The sequence below is a fragment of the Manis javanica genome, chromosome 11, assembly GCF_040802235.1.
Source record: "Manis javanica isolate MJ-LG chromosome 11, MJ_LKY, whole genome shotgun sequence".
NCBI classification, from domain to species: domain Eukaryota; kingdom Metazoa; phylum Chordata; class Mammalia; order Pholidota; family Manidae; genus Manis; species Manis javanica.
Genome location: NC_133166.1, coordinates 103,346,424 through 103,363,155, shown reverse-complemented (window position 1 = coordinate 103,363,155; position 16,732 = coordinate 103,346,424). Strand labels below are relative to the sequence as shown.

General features: G+C 50.7%; 1 protein-coding gene and 1 long non-coding RNA gene across 13 annotated transcripts in view; both read right to left on the bottom strand.

Moving 5' to 3' along the window:
* The window catches only part of PLEKHA6 (pleckstrin homology domain containing A6), a 135,842-nt gene that overhangs the window by 59,901 nt on the left and 59,209 nt on the right, over nucleotides 1–16,732 (bottom strand). The window contains exon 1 of one of the 12 annotated variants that reach the window (XM_073217092.1): nucleotides 11,062–11,159. The exons of the other annotated variants lie outside the window; for them this stretch is intronic. The gene's annotated coding sequence lies outside the window, so the exon portion shown is untranslated. Of the gene's footprint in view, nucleotides 1–11,061; nucleotides 11,160–16,732 lie in introns of those variants that run through there. 12 annotated transcript variants of the gene reach the window in all.
* LOC118971829 (uncharacterized) lies at nucleotides 14,730–16,515 on the bottom strand. The gene is made up of 2 exons (XR_005060511.2): nucleotides 16,264–16,515; nucleotides 14,730–15,781 (listed from the first exon to the last, which is right to left on the bottom strand). It is a non-coding gene; the product is annotated as an uncharacterized lncRNA (long non-coding RNA).

Sequence of the window (16,732 nt, the reverse complement as noted above, 5' to 3'; positions counted from 1 at the left end):
ATGACAGCTGGGGGAGTGGGAGGGAGATGGGGAGACGGGACAAAACCCACAGACAGCCAGGGAGGGCCCTGCACGGTCAGGAAAGCTCACTGCACGCACAGCAAAAAGCTTGAGGAACTCCTCCGGGTGAAAGGAAGTGAAGGGCCACGTTCCTGCATTCCGTTCTAATGACTTTATCAGGGCAACTGGTGATATTTGAATAGGGGCTGTATATTAGATAATAGTATCATATCAATGTTATGTTTCCTGGATTTGTTAATTCTACTGTGGATATGCATGAAGAATATCCTTGTTTTGAAAAGGAAAAAAAAAAAGATGGAGAAAAAAGGTTGGAGGATGACAGCTGCCCAGGAGCTGCAGTAAGACCACGCCCCTCCCTCTCCAGCCTGTCTCTCCTCCAATTCCGGGCAGTCCCAAGAGTGGACAGGAGGAAATGATGGGGGCAGGAAGTCTTGTCCAGAAGACCCGGTATTGGAGGGCCAGTTGGATATCTTCCTCCCAAAACAAGGATTACCCTTGAATTCCCAAATCACTCCTCAATCTCCCAAGGGGGGCTGGACCACTGGCACAGAAAAGAAAAGGAAATTAACCTCTCCCCCAGTCATGACACTAGCAAATTCTCTGCTGAGCCTCCCCAGGTAGGAATTGCCATCCTGCCCTGATAGCAGAGGAACCTGAGAGGTCGAGTAAGTAGCCCAAGGCCGCACCATTAGGAAGTGGGAGAGGGAGCTGGGATTAGAGCCCAGGACACAGTCCAAAGCTGGGGCTCTTCCCACCTCACGTTAGTTGTGCAACTTGAAATTCCCTTCTCGTGCGTCATCCTGCAAGCTAATCCTTTAGTTTATTTTTACTGAGTTGAATCCGCATTGGCCTTGAGATTTTTGGCTCTGGAATCAGACTGCCCCGGTTCCAATCCTGGCTCCGCCAGTTACCACCTAAGGGGCTTTGGAGGGGCGACTCAACCTCTCGGTGCTTATTCTCCTTCATCCGGGAAAGGGATGATGCAAGCACCCACCTCACCCGCTTGTCATAAGATTAAGTGGGATTATACAAGTAGAGAATTTAAGAGAGGTCCCGGCACCTAGTACACGGTTCAGCAAATGCTGGTAATCATTACTATCTGTCTGCCTCTGCCTGCACTGTTCAGTCATAAGAAGAAATGGCCTAATGTTGACTATAAAACCCCTCAGCACTTCCACATGTAAAGATGGACGCATAATAACTGCTCTTAAAAAAGTTATCCATCGAGATGGCACTCAGAGATTCCTAAATCTAGTTTGTGATGCCTTTAGGACAGCACCCAGCTCAGACCAGTGACCATCTGAGGACAGAATCACCAGCACCTGAGCATCTCCAGCGGGAGGGAGGTCTGCCCCCAGCGTGCTTTGAAGCAGGAGGTGGATTTATTTTTTCTGTGTTGTATCACACTTAGAAGTTAAAAAGCAAGTCAATTCTAGAGACTCCGTCACCGGACAGAAGGCATTACCAGAAAAGACCCAAATTCTAGTGCGTGTGCCACACCCATCCAGTGGTGTAATGGCTGCATAATGTGGGCAAGTGCCTGCCCTTTGGGGACCCCTGGGCACAAGGCAGGGAGTCACCCTGCCCCTGGAGTAAATGAGGACAAAGAGGCCGCTGAGTCCGGAGTCCTTCGGGTTCTTCAGGACATGCTCCTCTAAGGCTGGCTCCCCATTAGAGCCGTCTCCCCATTTCAGAGGCGTGGGTTCAGCTGGGGAGGACCCGCAGGGCAGGCAGGAGAACAGCCAACAGACTGCGTGCGTGCAGGGCGCTGAAGAGAGGCGGCCCAGGGCAGGGTGGCCAGAGGTCAGGCGGCAGGCAGATTTAGCCGAGAGGGTCCTTCTGTGACAGCGGCAGAGCTGGGGCAGGGCAATTTTCTAACCATAAACAGAAACCCAAGAACCCCCAAACCACACACAGGCATGTGCAAGGATGAGAGTAGAACACAGAAGACACCGGGGCAGCATGCGGAGGACAGCTTCCCGGGGAGAGGAGCTGGGGCAGAAGGGAAGGGGGGTGTCTGCTGGCGTGCAGGGCTGCAGGGCCAGGTTTGGTGGGGCCAGACACTTTGACCATTTTGGAGGGGGGGGATCCTTATTAAGAAAAAGACTACAAATGCAAATTAGCTAGGGCCTTGAAAAGGGCTGGTGAGGGAGCCCAGTGCTAAGCTGCAGGGCTTCCCAGCAAAGTGGCCCCCACGCACCCCGCACCCCAGTGCTGGCTCATGCTCACACACCTGGTTTGCGCTTCCTTACCCCTCAGCACTACTTCTCTGTCCCTTCATGTGGTGCTTTGTGGGACCTGATTTTTTTTCCATGGCAGAGCATGGAAATTAGAGCCCTCACACCTTGGAACCAAATCCCTCCCTTCCTCAGGGAAATGGGTATTTGGATTTTGCACCACTCCCCAGATCCGGGCAATGAACTGCACCTACACCTTCACCATCACCACTGGGGGCTGGGCCCCTGCCCACTCCTGCACTTGCTGTGAGTAGCCCCACCTTCCACAGAAGGCATGGGGGGGGTGCCCTCCAAGCTGCCAGAAGGGGTGAAACCGCAGCTCCCCCCACCCCTGCCTGGCCCCTTGCATTCCAGTCCTGCGCCCACAGTTTGACCTTCTCTGTGGCTGGCTGCAGATGTGTTCTGCGTTACAGAAATAGCCTGGCTCCTGGGCCACTCAGCCCTCCCTCTCCTCCACTCAGAGACGCCCCCACCTCCCGGGCCCCAGGGGAGTCAGCAAGACCAGAGGGAAGTGCTTGTTCTCCATCGCCCTCCCACAGCCCCTCCCGGAGCAGAGCCAAGTGGGGCCTGTTTCCTCTGCGGCTCCTTCCACAGCTTCTGCTCCCTGTCTGCCATTACAGGGGTGGGGGGGAAGGAGGCTAAGGCCAAGGGGTGCAGCCCCATGGAAAGGTTCTACGATCCAACCCCTCACCGTGTCTCCTCTCCAGGGTTCTTCTGGATGAAGGGCAGCAGCCAGCCAGAAATGGTTTCACATGTCACATGCTGGGGCTCAAACCCATCTGCTCAAGCAAGGGGATAATTTCATAGTCACTGATGGGATCCGAGCCCTAAACAAGACAGTGACATCAGCCTTTCCCACGAACCCAAGATGTAAGGAGGGATGACAGATTCAATCACATCATGAATGAATGAACTTAGAAACAGTGACGAGATTTCCAACTATGAGACTTTCAGATGTGGACACACTGGTGACTGATGGAATAATAAAATCCTTATGCAGGCTTTACTGAAAGGACAGAGTTTTACTTATGGACAGGGGGGGTGCCTGAATGGTCCCCAACGCTCAGGTTCCATGCCCTTTCCACCCACGGGAATGGCAGCACCACCACAGCCAAGCTGTGGGCTCCTTCAGTCCCGATGCCGGATGGCCTGCCAGGCTCTGCCGGGCCCCACAGTCAGGCGGGAAGAGAGCTGAACGGTCAGGGTGGGTAAACTCCCCAAACCACACTCCTCTAGACCTGGGGGTCCAAGAAGGGCTAATGTGTGATAGGAAGTACCCACCCTTCTAGAAACCTTCCACCCCCGCTACCCACACAGTGACAGCAGTAATAACGCTGTTCCTAAAATCCGATGCCACTCTCCCAGTTACAGGGTAGCCACCCGACGCCAACTCAGCCAAAACCTCCCCCAGGGATGAGAACTGGGACTGAGAGAGAAGAGATCAGTCCAGGTGATGTGAACAGGAGGGAGCTGCCGGAGGCCATCTTTTCTACCCTGCAGACCAACACGAAGCCCAGAGGCCTCTCTGCCCTCAAAGGACTGACGCCAGCACACGGACCGCTGCCAACAGCAAGACCACCCTTGCTACGTTCAGCTTCTTATTCTGCTTTGCCTCCCCAACTCTGCAGAGGTGGTTGCCGTCAGGGAGGAGGAGGAAGAGGACCCCAGGGCCAGGAGCCCTGAGCAGCCTGGGGAGCTGGCATCAGGGAGGACAGGGGTGCCCTCAGGGGAGGGCCAGAGAAGGCAGGTAGGTTTGCTATAAGCTGGTTTAGGAAGGCTCCTGGGATGTTTAGGAGGGAGCTGGCAACAGGAGAGGCGGGGAGCCATACAGGGGAGCCCAGACCCCGGGGGAAGGTGACAGGTGAGCGCCACTGACGGGAGCTGACCAGCCACCAGCTGCAGGCTGTCAGTTTTCCAGGACAGCCACCGTCCAGGGGAGGAAAACGCCCTTACTCTCTCTCCTGTGCCCTCCAAAGCAGGTGTGGGTTTTTGCTTTGCTGCCTTAGAGCCTCACAGTCTCCTTAGACCAACGGGTCTGATTTGCCCTCAGGTCAGAAAAACCTACTTCCCTGGCACCAATTCCATGACCTAAGACTCCTTTAAGGATATTTTTTCCCCATCTGTTCTCTAGTTGGCCGGAGCAGATGTTTCTTATTCCTATGGCAACTACCCCACCACCCTTCCTAATGGGCATTCTCCTAGCCAAGGACACAGCACAGGCTGCTGTCCTGCCAGAGCTGCTGGCCCTTACGCTGCTCAGAGTTCATGGGTGGCAGGTTCCTCCCCATGCAGGGACACCATGGACACCTGTGCACCTGGATATGAAGAGTTCAAATCTTACCTGACCTAGAAATGACCCCAAATGGCCATCACCATCTGACAGAGCTTCGAAGGTAGCAGGAGGGAGGTTATCTACGCCATTGCCCAGGCAACAGGCCAATGTCCATCTTTCGAAGAAGTGTTAGAGAACATGGTGTATCTTCTGCAGATTGAATTAGCACTTCCTTTGAACTTGGTCGCATTACTAATGAAGACCAGTGAGCCCCCCTGATTGAATTCTCCTTTCAAGCTGCATATCAGTCTTACCCTTATCTGGATGGAGTTCGTGATCCTTCCAGACAGTCCTTCTCTCCAGATGGGCCCCCACTCAAGGCAAGACTTCTGCAGCCACGCAGTGAGTCGGGGCAGGAAGCACCGTGCATTTCGCTGGCTCTGCACGGGGTGGGCGGGTGTTTCCACAGCAGCTGATGCTCCTCTCACTAAACCAAACTTGACCCCATTTGTTCTTGGCTCTCAAAGCCCCCATGAAGCCACATGGATTCCTCTTGTAAGCCACAAAGTTGACTGAACTGTATCTTCCTCTCTTCCGAGCCTTTAGCCTACTGGAATCCCAGAAGTCATTGTATAAAAAGAACAAGCCAACAAATAAACCCTATCAGATGAGCGGAAAATGCTTCCCTCATCAGGGAAGACACCAAGGTCGGGGCTCCCCTGCCCCCAGTCTAGAGGGGTAAAGGCTGCCGCACCTCAAAGGAAAGCCTGGCTCTGGTGGAGGAAGGACCCGAATTGGCATCAAATTGGCATCAGAGCTCAGCTCAGTGATTGGAGTCATGTTTATGGGCTGGGCAACACTGGGCAAGTCACTGACCCTCTCTGAGCCCTGGCTTCCTCATCCGTAAAATGGGAATGCTAACTCCACCGGACAGGATTATATGAGGCCGGACAGAACACAGTGCCTTAAGAGCATTCCAGATCCAAGGAAAGGGCTGTCCCATCTCAGGGGCAGCAGGACCCGACCTGATTGAATCTAGTTAGCCGCAAGGCATGACCCAAACTGGCTGGCACTCTTTAGAGCCTTTATCCCATGTCATTGACCCTTCAGATAAGTCTTGCTGCAGAAATAGGAATATGCTTGATTCGGGAACTGCTCCGGACTCTGTTGGGGGGCTTGTGTAATACACAGAAGGTGCACCATGCTGTGATTCGGAAATCCACAGGCCTCGGGTTGCAGAAGAAGAGCTGTGGTGCTTCCCATGCACTCCTGTGGTCCCTGAAGACAGACACTGCAGGAGAGCCGCCAGACCTACTTAAACTAAAGGAGCAGACAGCCACTGCAAGCCCTTGCTTCCTCACGACCTAGGTCTCTCCTGGCTCCCTGGAACACCAGCCGAGTGAGGCAGGGGAGGAGAACCAAAGACCGGCCCATAGGCCATTAAGAATCTGCTGCTTTTCCACCAGAACACAGCCGGCAGAGACAGTTGTTGTTATTTGGTTGGACTTCAGGCATAGACATGCCTTAATATTCCAAACATGCCTCCCCACCTCGCTGGGCTTCCAGCCCTCTCTCCACCTTCCCACCGCACAGCCTCATCTGTGCCACCCACTCCCCGGAGCCATTCCCAGGGGGAGGAATGACTCAGCCTCCGGGAACACTAAGGGTCAAGGGGGCCAAACTGTGGAGGGAATCGGGCTGAAGGAGGGAAACCACCCTGAGTGTGACGGAGATAACGACGGGAGCAGGGGCGCGAACCACCCCCACCACCGCAGCCAGCACACAGGGGAACAGGTTTGGTGTGTTTCTCCCAATGCTGTTTCATGGCCCCAGGAGGCTTTTAAAACGGGAAACCAGTCCTGACCACTAACTGAGCAACTGCTGTTCTCAGATCTCTTGACTCCAGCTATACATTTTATGGACTCGCTGATGATTGGTAGGGACTTGACCTGTGCCAAGAACAACTGTCCAAGAGGGCTTCTCAGTTCTGCCTCAGATCTGCTGCCTTGAGAATACCTGCTGCATCTTGTCCCCTGCAGCCACTTCCCAACAGACACACAGTCCGCGGACTGCAGACAGCAGTTCTGAGAGGCAGCAGACTCCCCTGCTCTTGTCTACCTGAGGGTCTGGACGAGGCCCTGCTGTCTATCAAACAGAGAACAGAGGCACACAGACTTCAATAGGATGGTGGCAATCCAGTTCAACTCCTTCATTTTACAGAGGAGTAATCTGAGGCCCAGAGAGGGACTGAGGTGCCCAGGACCACACAACCAGGTGAAGATAAAGGTGGCCCTGGAGTCCAGAGACTGCTTCCCATGTATCACATGCAAGGATGGAGACATCTTTAAGGCCCCTGTTAAGTTCCTGTTCACTTTTACAGCCAGGAAAAGCCATGCAGAATGGTTAACACTTGCTGCCCTTTGGGCTCGAACATCTCAGAAGAGACCCTCATCTCTGAGAATCTGGCTGTACTCTGACTCTAGGTCCCAAACTCATCCAAAGTTAGGACAAAATCCCCATTAAAGTCCCCTTGGGGAGACCCACTGTCGCTGGTGATCAGAGATGGGCTGAGAGAACCGCTGCCTTCTCACCATCACTCACCTGCCCCGAATGGGGCCCCGAGGTGGAGCCACCAGGTGGCCTGTGTAGAGGACCCTGTGCAGAAGCTCCTCAGGTGGCTGAGATCTTTAATTTTCACTTCTGAACCCTTTTTCACTTTGTCTTTCCCCTTCGGCTGTTTGGATAGGTCTGCAGTGTCTATCATCAGTGACAGGTTTGGTCTCTTCCATAACGGTGTTCAGGGCCCATAGCACAACACGGACCAGCTATTACCCAGAGACCTTTTGGGGAGAAGTTCGCGTACCTGGCCTCAGTCTCCCAGTTCAGTGCTTAAGGCTCTCGTTTCCTTTTGCAGTTTGTCTTACTTCTTTCTCTGCCCCAGGAAAGCTTAAGGTGAACCCCTAGAGTTAACAACCTAAGTCAAACCTCAACTGCTTTCCTAAGCTAGGAGGGCTCTTGTTTCAGAACATGACAACGGGGTAGAAAATCCAAGCAAAACTTTTCCCCTGTAAAGGAGCTCCCGGGCATCTGCTTTCAGAGAAAGAGTCCTAGAATGAATATCAAAAAAAGCATCTACTTCAAGTTCCAGGGTGATTTCAAACTGATTTTGCCCTGAACGCTTTCTCTCCTCCAAGTCTGCGCACATGGGCACACGCAATCACGTGTCTCAGTCTGGCAGCTGGGGCCGCCTGGGGATTCCCACACATTTGTAGCTATTCCAGGCCTCACTCCTCAGAAGGCAGAAGACTCAGACACTTGAACGCCTCCAGGAGCCTCCAGATTTAGAAAAGTTCCAGTTGATATTGCCGAGGGCTCAAGAAGATCCACCATTTCAAAATCTGAGAACAAGATTTTTAAATACCCTTGACTCTTGACCATCTAGTTAGAAAGGTGTTTCCAAGTAAACACTGACTCCAAGATCCCAAATATAAAATATACCTCATGCAGCTCCAATAATCCAACCCATAAAATCCCCTCCATCTTTTTCCAAAAGATGACTGTACACATAGGAACTCCCCAAACCTGATCCCAGAGCCCCTCAGAGAAGGAAGCTTCCGACTCTCAAAGGGGAAGAGAAAGAGAGCAGATTTCTTTGCCAGTGGCCTTGTCTGGAAGGTAGGAACCTCTCACTGCTTAAAAATGAGGAAACCAGAACCCCATGGGAGTTCAAACGGCCCGCGGATCCGCAGGGAAAGAACAGCGGTGACAGGAACAGACCCAATTCCAGGCGTCTGCCCCAAAGAGCCCTTATCAGAAAGATTCTATCTGTTTGGAGAAGGTTCTGCCTGGAGGCAAGGTTTGGGGATTTCATGAACCAGTTATTTTCAAAAAGTGAAATTTAAGGAACCACTACAAGGTTACCTCCTTTTATTTTGCCAAATAAGGACATTTTAAGAGCCCAACTACCATCCACTCTCACCATCAGCTCATGAAAAGAAGAAGAAAGCCATAACCTCAGAATAAATACATGAGCCTATATCCTTTCCCCAAAAGAAATCCTTTAAACTCAATACATTTTGCTTTCTTTAAAAAGAAATTCAGTTTCCCCTGTTTTTCCCATTTCACCTCAGACTGGCAGAAACTCTGCCAGCAACCAAAATTTGATAATCACAGGCTTAATGGCGATTTTATGTCCCTTTTAGCTTAGGCCTAAAAATTAAGAGAAAGGATCCTAAGCTTTGGGGGTTCGGACATTTGTAGGAAACCTGAGTTGCACAAGTGTGGAAGGGAGGGGGAAGTCCACAAGCATACATACTATTCTTTGCTTACGTGAATGCACTCTTGTCAACTCCAAAGAACTGAGCAAATGCGGGCTGTTACTTCATAAATCCCGTGTTCCGTGAGCATCTCTCCACGTGGAGCCTCCCAAGTTCCTATGAGCCCCCTGAATTTTACAGTCCCCTTGCCCATTTGGATAATCCGAGAGAAGGGGGAGGAAGACAACATGCCCCAAGTCAAGAACTATCTGAGAAAGGCAGCCTCCGGGGTGTGGCGAAGAGCATCAAATCGGCAATATGACAGGCACAGACCCACTGACATCATTTCAGTCACACCAGGAGGAACCAGAGAGGCCTGATTTCATTCCAGCGAGCGGTTGTTCCGCTCTGCCTTCCAGAGATCATTGCCTCTTGTTCGTTATTCTGACGGAGAAAGTGTGGGGGACCAAGAGGTACAAGAGACACATGGAAAAGGTACTGGATGAGGAGTTCCCTCCTGACCCTGATCCTCCTACTGACTAACCATGCGTCCTTTCCACCTCTGGGCTCCAGTTCCCTCTTCCATGTGGCAGGAATAACCCCCCCTCTGCCTGCCTTAGAGGAGTGCGGCTAGACTGTGAGCTCCTTGAAGGCAGAAGCAGGTCTTAACAGTGTCTAAGTACTCAACGCCTAATACAGTACCTAGGAGAGAACAGGGGCTGGTAAACACCTGCCCAGCTGAGCCAGGATTGAGCATATGCACGTGCGCTCCAAGCTGGAAAGCGCCATACAACTGAACAAAGGAAGGGTTATTATTATCTGTTGGCCCAAACGATGTATCACAGTATCTATAAAATATAAAAGAAACTGGAATTCTATTCAGAAGTAGCTGTGATGTAAATAACAAATAAATTTTTTAAATGCCCATAGTTTCAAAAATAACCAGACTGTAAACCTATTAATTATATTGCCTAACAAATGGCTGTGTGATTGCTTCCCAGATTCAACTGCACTATACAATTTTCTTATGCTGAAAATGTGTTCTTACTGCACTGTGCCCAGCCTACATCGCCTCTCATCCATCCGTCTCGTTTTATTCAGAAGTCAGTGGGCGACCTTTGGTTCACGCACCTATTTGGGGTCAATGTCTGTCCTGAGAGTCGCAGTCCAGGGGCTGGCTGCCTCTTTGGGATGTGCCGGAGCTTAGGGCCCCCATCCCTCTCCTAACCTTTCCATCCACCCCATGTTCTGCCTCCAGCTCACCCCACATACTCCTCTTCCAATGCTTATCTTACCACCCAAATCTGCTTTTCAAAAGTCACCTCCAGCCCCTTGCATTCCAGCCCCTGGTCTAGCCACTCCTGCCAGACTCTGCCTCAGAGGCGTGCTGCCCTCTAGGCAGGGCTGCACAGATAGGTTTTGGCAGCTGGTCTAGGCTGCCTGCCCACTAGCCCCTGTACGAGGCAGATTGCTGATCTGTGCTCTGGCCACGGAGAAACACCATGCAGATCCTGGGATGACAGAGCCACATTTAGCAGTCTTACTCACCACCCACCCATCACTTCCCCACCCAATTTCTGCTTTCAGACAGAGTGCCGAGCACCCCCTCCCCCACAACCACTCCACCCTAGGCTTTGGCCTCCGTCCTGCCCAATTCTGAGGCACTGAAAGAAAGTCCTTCTGGCACTTGCCTCTCACAGCTTTGATCTCTTCAGGCTGGTTAGAACTAATTCCACATGGAGACCGGGCTGGAATCCATGCTGGTCACACCTTCCCGCCACACAGCCAGCCGGAGGACTTACAGTCAGCTTTATCGGGAGTGTTTCTGAGTGCCTGCGCAAACCAGGCTTCAGGGGCATCAGTTCTCTGGACACGCATCTCCAGCACAGACCCACGTCCGTAATTTCCCTCTGCAGCCTCCTGCCTCCAACCAAGGAAACACCCCTTTTCTAGAAGTCAGAAATTTCCCCTGACTTTTTGATGGGACACCACCCCCTCCCCCAAGGAAGATGGACATTCACAGCACACTGTTAGGAGAGAGAGAGGGGACAGATGAAAGGGAGGGGAAGTAAAGGAAGATATGCCTCCCAAATGTAATGGAAGTGCCCCACCACATGCACTTCCTCCCTTCGTCCCTCCCACCTCCCTCCCATCCCTCTTACGGTGAGTTATTCCTCTTTGCCCAACACGTGCGTGTCCTTCTCCTGTCCTCTCCACTGAAGTTTGGGGAGCCCCAGTTCTCTTTAGCCCAGATCCCCAGGACCCCGGATTTTACCTGCCATACTGGAAGTCAGGACCCAACTGCAAGATGCAGACTGCTGATTGAGAAGAAAGGAAATAATCCTCCAGATCTGAGAAAATTGCCAAGGGTGGCCGATGCTGAGATGGGAGACAACAGGGAGAGAGCCAAGGACTCCAGAATTTCCCAGCCTTCAAAGCAGGCTCTCGTGTCAGCTCTCTCCCTGCTCCAGCACAGACTGAAAACTGGGGGAAAGCCTCCCGATAAAACAGGGTCTGAAATCTGAAACTACAGGTTGGCTGAGTCCTGTATAAACACTCACACCCCCAGCTCCCGGGGTCTGATGGCTTACCCGCCCTGCTCCCCCCGTCGCCACCCCGCCTGCAATCGGGTAATATCAGACAGCCCTCTAGCTGCAGCGTCTCTCCGGAAACCCAGCGAGGGAGCGGTGCTGGCGCACAGTGGCGGGGGAGACCTGCCTCGCGCTGTCCCCCGCCCTAAAGCAGTTCAAGTTCAGGTGCTTAAGTGGACAGGGTCATGGCAGTAAGGTGATGGGCAAGTTCCCAGTTTAGGAGCAGAGATTTCTAGACTCTTCCTCCACATTTAGGAATAACATTCTCCTAAGGATCAGATTCCAGATAACTGATCTGGTGTATGCTCATCGCTGGACTCACCTTCCTCTCCTTTCCTAGTTTTCTGCATCTGGTTCTTCCAGGCCATTGCTTTCCCTTATTTTTCACCTGGAATCAAATCAGGCCAGGTGAGAGTGGGAAGGGAAATCATGGCAAATACTGCCTCATTGTGCAGAGGAAGATGAAATGGCTTGTCAAAGCTGGGAGGCACCCCGCAGCCCAATTTGACATCTTGGGTGGTAGAACAGAAAGAGAAGTCTTTAAAAGTCAGACGGAATCACACTTGAATACAACCAGATACCCACTGGAATCACTGATTGTGAGAAATATCACTTAACTTCTCTGGGCCTCAATTTCCTCCTTTGCAAAGGAGACAAACCACACTACCTGAGAGAGTAACAATGAAATAAGGTAACAAATGTAAGCAGTAGGCACCGGTAGGTGCCCAGGAAGACCCACTGCCCTCCCCACTCTGCTCACCAGTGCACCCTACCTTTTATCAGCTTACTTCTGACTCAAAAAGGTAACTCTAAATTGCCTGTAATATTCATTGTTTCTTCAGGTTGTTGGTTTAATGTTGCTTGTTTACCGTCTTTACATCAATCTGATTATTAACATTCCTAGTTTACTTTGAAAAGAGCTCAGAATGCAATGCTTCGTTCCTACAAAGGGAAATCTTTGATCTAGAGGCCAAAGTTACAAATTCGCACTGCAGACCTCCCTGGCAGAAGTCTCTCATCACAGCCTCCAGGCTCCAAGCTTCAGTCCTGTGAGCCCAACTACCTTTGAGCACTTCCCCATGGGAAGCTAGTTTTCACCTTGAACTCAAAATGTAGAAAATCAAATTAAATTTACCACCCACTGACTAACTAACTATATTATAGTGTTTAAATGCAACAATCTCTAAGACACAGCACATGAAGATCATGACGGGCAGAGCGATTAACTTAGGGTGCTAGTATTTGGGTTAAGAGATGAACTTTAACTCTCTATATGATTGTATTTGCCTAGAGCAGGGGTCTTTTTATTTGAAGGGTTAGATAGCAAATATTTTTAGCTTCAGAGGCCATATAGTCTCTGTTGCAAACACTGGATTCTGCCTTTGTTTTACAAAAGCAGCCACAGACAATATGTAAACAAATGAGCATAAGCAAATGAGCATAAACAAATAAGCATAAAGAACAAGCATAAATGAATTAGCATAAATGAGCAGCATGGCTGTGTTTCAATGGAACTCTGCTTGTGAACACCAAAACTTGAATTTCATCTAATTGTAATGCATCACAAAGTACTCTTCCTTTATTTTTTTCAGTCATTTAAAATATAAACACAATCTTTGGCTCTTGTATTGTACAAAGTTAGGTGGTGGGCTGGATTTGCACACAAGTAGCTTAGATGGACTGCAAGCATCTCAGAAAGGACATGGCAGACCCTGGATCAGTGATTACCACCAAGGAGGTAGCTGGAGTCCATCTGAGATGGGGCAGGAGGGAAACTTTTCATTAAAGGCTATTCTGTATCATTTGAATACTGTTAACTATGCATATTAAAAGCAGCCAAATATTAATGGGCTCCTCCTTGTCTAGCTTGGATTACTACTTAGTCTATAGGCACAGACCTGACCATCTACATTTGCCCTCTTACAGCACTAAATTATGTTTTCTACCTTTATCTTGCATCTACCTACCACTTTAGCATTTTATTTAAAAAAATAAAATAAAATAAGGGAGAAATGTAGGATTCACATATAAATCAAGTATAAAAATCAAACGAATAATCATATCTGACTTGATTGTTTATAGTTCATGATGTGTGATCAAAACCGAAAGTTTCTGTGATGACTGCCCTTGCACTGTTCACCATGTAAGAACTTATTCACTATGTAAGAACTTGTTCACCATATAAGAACTTGTTCGTTATGCTTCAGAAGATTGGAGACTGTTGAGAATTAGGCTTGGGGTTGATTAATGATTGTGCACTGAGTCCCTTATACAGAATTTTATTGCTGTGAATAACCATTTGATCAATAAATATGAGAAATGCCCCCTCAAAAAAAAAAAATTAATGGGCTCCTTATCTAAGTTCTATTCTATTAATGTCAGTGTTAACTGTCCTAGTCAAACTGGCTTCTAACTGCCAGGTCAATTTTGACTCTCTCTCCCACCCCAGTCTCTCCCAACAGCAATCAGTGCCCAAAACCCACTGCCTCAGTTTACCGAAGCACCTCAGCCCACCACTAGCCATTCATTCCTCTCCCTACTTCTGTCTTTCCCACTCAGCTGTCATTTCATATGGCCTTTAACTGACTTTTTACTTGAGTGATGCTTATCTTCAAAAGAGAGGCTGAAGCTTTTCAAGGACTGGGACTATTTGTTACAATTCCTTACCCTCCCCCTTAGCTCCAGCACCAGTGCCTCACACCGAAGCAGGAACGCCATAAACAGTTGCTTGATTATTCATCTCCCATCCTGCTGGAGATGGTTTGGAATAGATGGAAAAGATCCACCCAGAATAGAAGCTGGTTCTGAGACGCGCAGCAGGGAAGAGCGCACACGCGCTCAAAGCCTCTGATCAGCGAGGAACACTCAGGGAGAGGAAAGGTGTTGGTCCAAATAAAAGCGGCTGCGCTTTGGAGAAGCAAGGCTGGAGACCCCAGGGCAATTTCCCCCAATTCCATCTCTCAGGCATCAGCCTCGTAGGGTAGGGAATCCTCTGATCCTCAGCTGGGGAATTCTGGCGACCCCAAAACCTTAGGAGCTCTCAGCACTCAGAAGTCTGCCCTCCCACCCAGTGCAGGAAAGGCCTCCCTAGCGCCTGGCGAAGAGGAACAGGCCACCTGAACTCCTGCAGAGATGCTCCCTACTATTGAAGGCAGCCTGTCCCACAGTTGAGGACTGTTAAACATGCTTTTCTGCTGCCACTGATTGTTTCCAGTTCTGGAACCAAACAGATAAAAACTTCCTGAGTGGCTAAGAAAAAGCTAATGATAACTGCCAAATAAAATAGAGCTTTCAAATATTTCTTCCTTCCAAGAGGTTCAAAGGGTTTTTAAAGACACAAAATCATGGACTCTTTGGAACTCGAAATAGCTTTACTCAAAAATATTTACTGCATGAAACTGAATATAGTCCCTTTTCCTGCGTCCTGGCATTCAGGTTATGCTGAAAAAGGAGTTGTTTTATCTTTGTTACAGGCAACTTCACAATCACACATAGCAATGTGGGTCCTCAATTCCCATTTTACACAGCAGAGAATTCATGACTGGGGGAGTCAGCAAACCTGCCTGAAGTCCCACAGCTAGTAAGTGGTAACGCCAAAATGCAAAGGGAGGGCTAGCCAGCATCAAAATTCAGTTTTTTTCCTGTAGTCCAGTTTTCATGACAGTAAATCACTCTGCCAGCCTCACCCTGTCTCTGAAATGGGCAGAAATGATTTCCGTCATTTCCATCAGAAACACAGAAGGCATCAACAGCGTTCGACAGTCTTGCAATCCCTCACCGGACTCTGTTCTCTCGGCGCATTCAGGTCTTCCTGGGGTGGTGGAAATGAGACCAAAGACATCCGTAGCCAGGATACCAGTGTCCCAAAGACACCCGAGGGCAAAGTGCCATCTCTCCAGCTCACACGGTGCAGCACGGCCTGTGCCATCCTGCAGCCAGCCTTTGCGGGGCCCTGGCTCCAGGCCTCCCAGTGGGACTGTGGTGTTCAGAAACCCATGAAGCATGGCATTGTTTGGGCAACACAAACACAACGTTTTGTGCCGCCTTCCCTCTGCGGCACTGCTTTTGGTAAATATTTGGCAGGTTCACCCAAGAGGGGGCTGGGGCCTCTCTGCCCCATTTCCAACAACCCAGTTCTAGGAAGACAGGCTGGAGTGCTGGCGTGGAAGAGTCACGTGCACTGAGCCCAGCCACTCACATTATCAGCAGAAAATTACCGGCATCTTTATGCCTCTGGGACACCCTCTGAGCAGCTCTGTTTGTGGCCTGGCTCTTGGCCCGTTATTGAAACTCAGCTTCAAATGCCAGAATGGCTCCTGATGGTGCGGTTGGGGTTCACTGTGCTCTGAGATGCTCTCCATGCAGTCGCCAGAACTCCCCACCTGGCTCTCCTCCCAAGCTCACCTGCAGGTACCCAGAAAAGCATGTGGTCGCTCTGAGCGCTTCCTCCGGAAATACACACATTCCTGGGTTCATCAGGCCTCAGTGGCTACACGGAACAGGGGACGACCCTCCCCCTTTCTCAAGTGGGCAAACCGCAGCTGGGAGTTTAAGGCTCACGTAGGATGTTAATACTGGAGACAGAATAGCCCCCGAGCCCAATGCCTCTCTTCTCAGTCCCTGAAGAGGAAACGCCCACTCTCTCTGAGAGCATGTAGCCTGTATTGGCCCAAGGAAATCCCATGCTCTACCTCCCCATTCTCAGGTAGCTGTCCCTGAGACGGTCACCTGGCAATCTGAAGCTTCCCCCCCTTTATCTGTCATCACCCGGGGAGACGCGGTCATTAGCAGAGAGCACTATGTAGCTGTCTAATTAGGTAATCCGCAGCAAACGCAAAAACCTGTTCCAGCCACCCCACAGACCATCCACCTGGGGATCCTCTTACAGGCAACTCTCTCCCGCCGAGCTTCCTGGAAAGGTCCCTATTGTTTGCCTAGAACACAGAAAAGTGTCCGATTCTGCCCTCCCACTTATCTGCTGGCACTGACTCCCCAGCCGCCGTACAACCTCAGGGGGTGCCATTCACAACCAGCAGAGTGTGGATGGTGTCCCCAGAACTGCGGGGCACAGCAGCCCCAGGTGGGTGGGCAAGGGCAGGCCCTGAGGTGGGAGGGACAGGGTCTTCTGAGAGGATGTCCACCTACCTGGCCTCTTCACGTGTCCCTGAGCTATATCCCACCGTGCTGACATTTTGGGGTCAGGGCACAGGAAGCAGAGAGCCCTCGGGCAGGTTGGCAGGACATGTCAGAGGTGGACATGGGCGGCATGTGTGGTTCAGCCACACTCCTCCCACCTGTGTCTCTGAGTCCTGTCTCCTGGCTGCACTGGACGCTCACCTGTTCCTGGTTCACCCT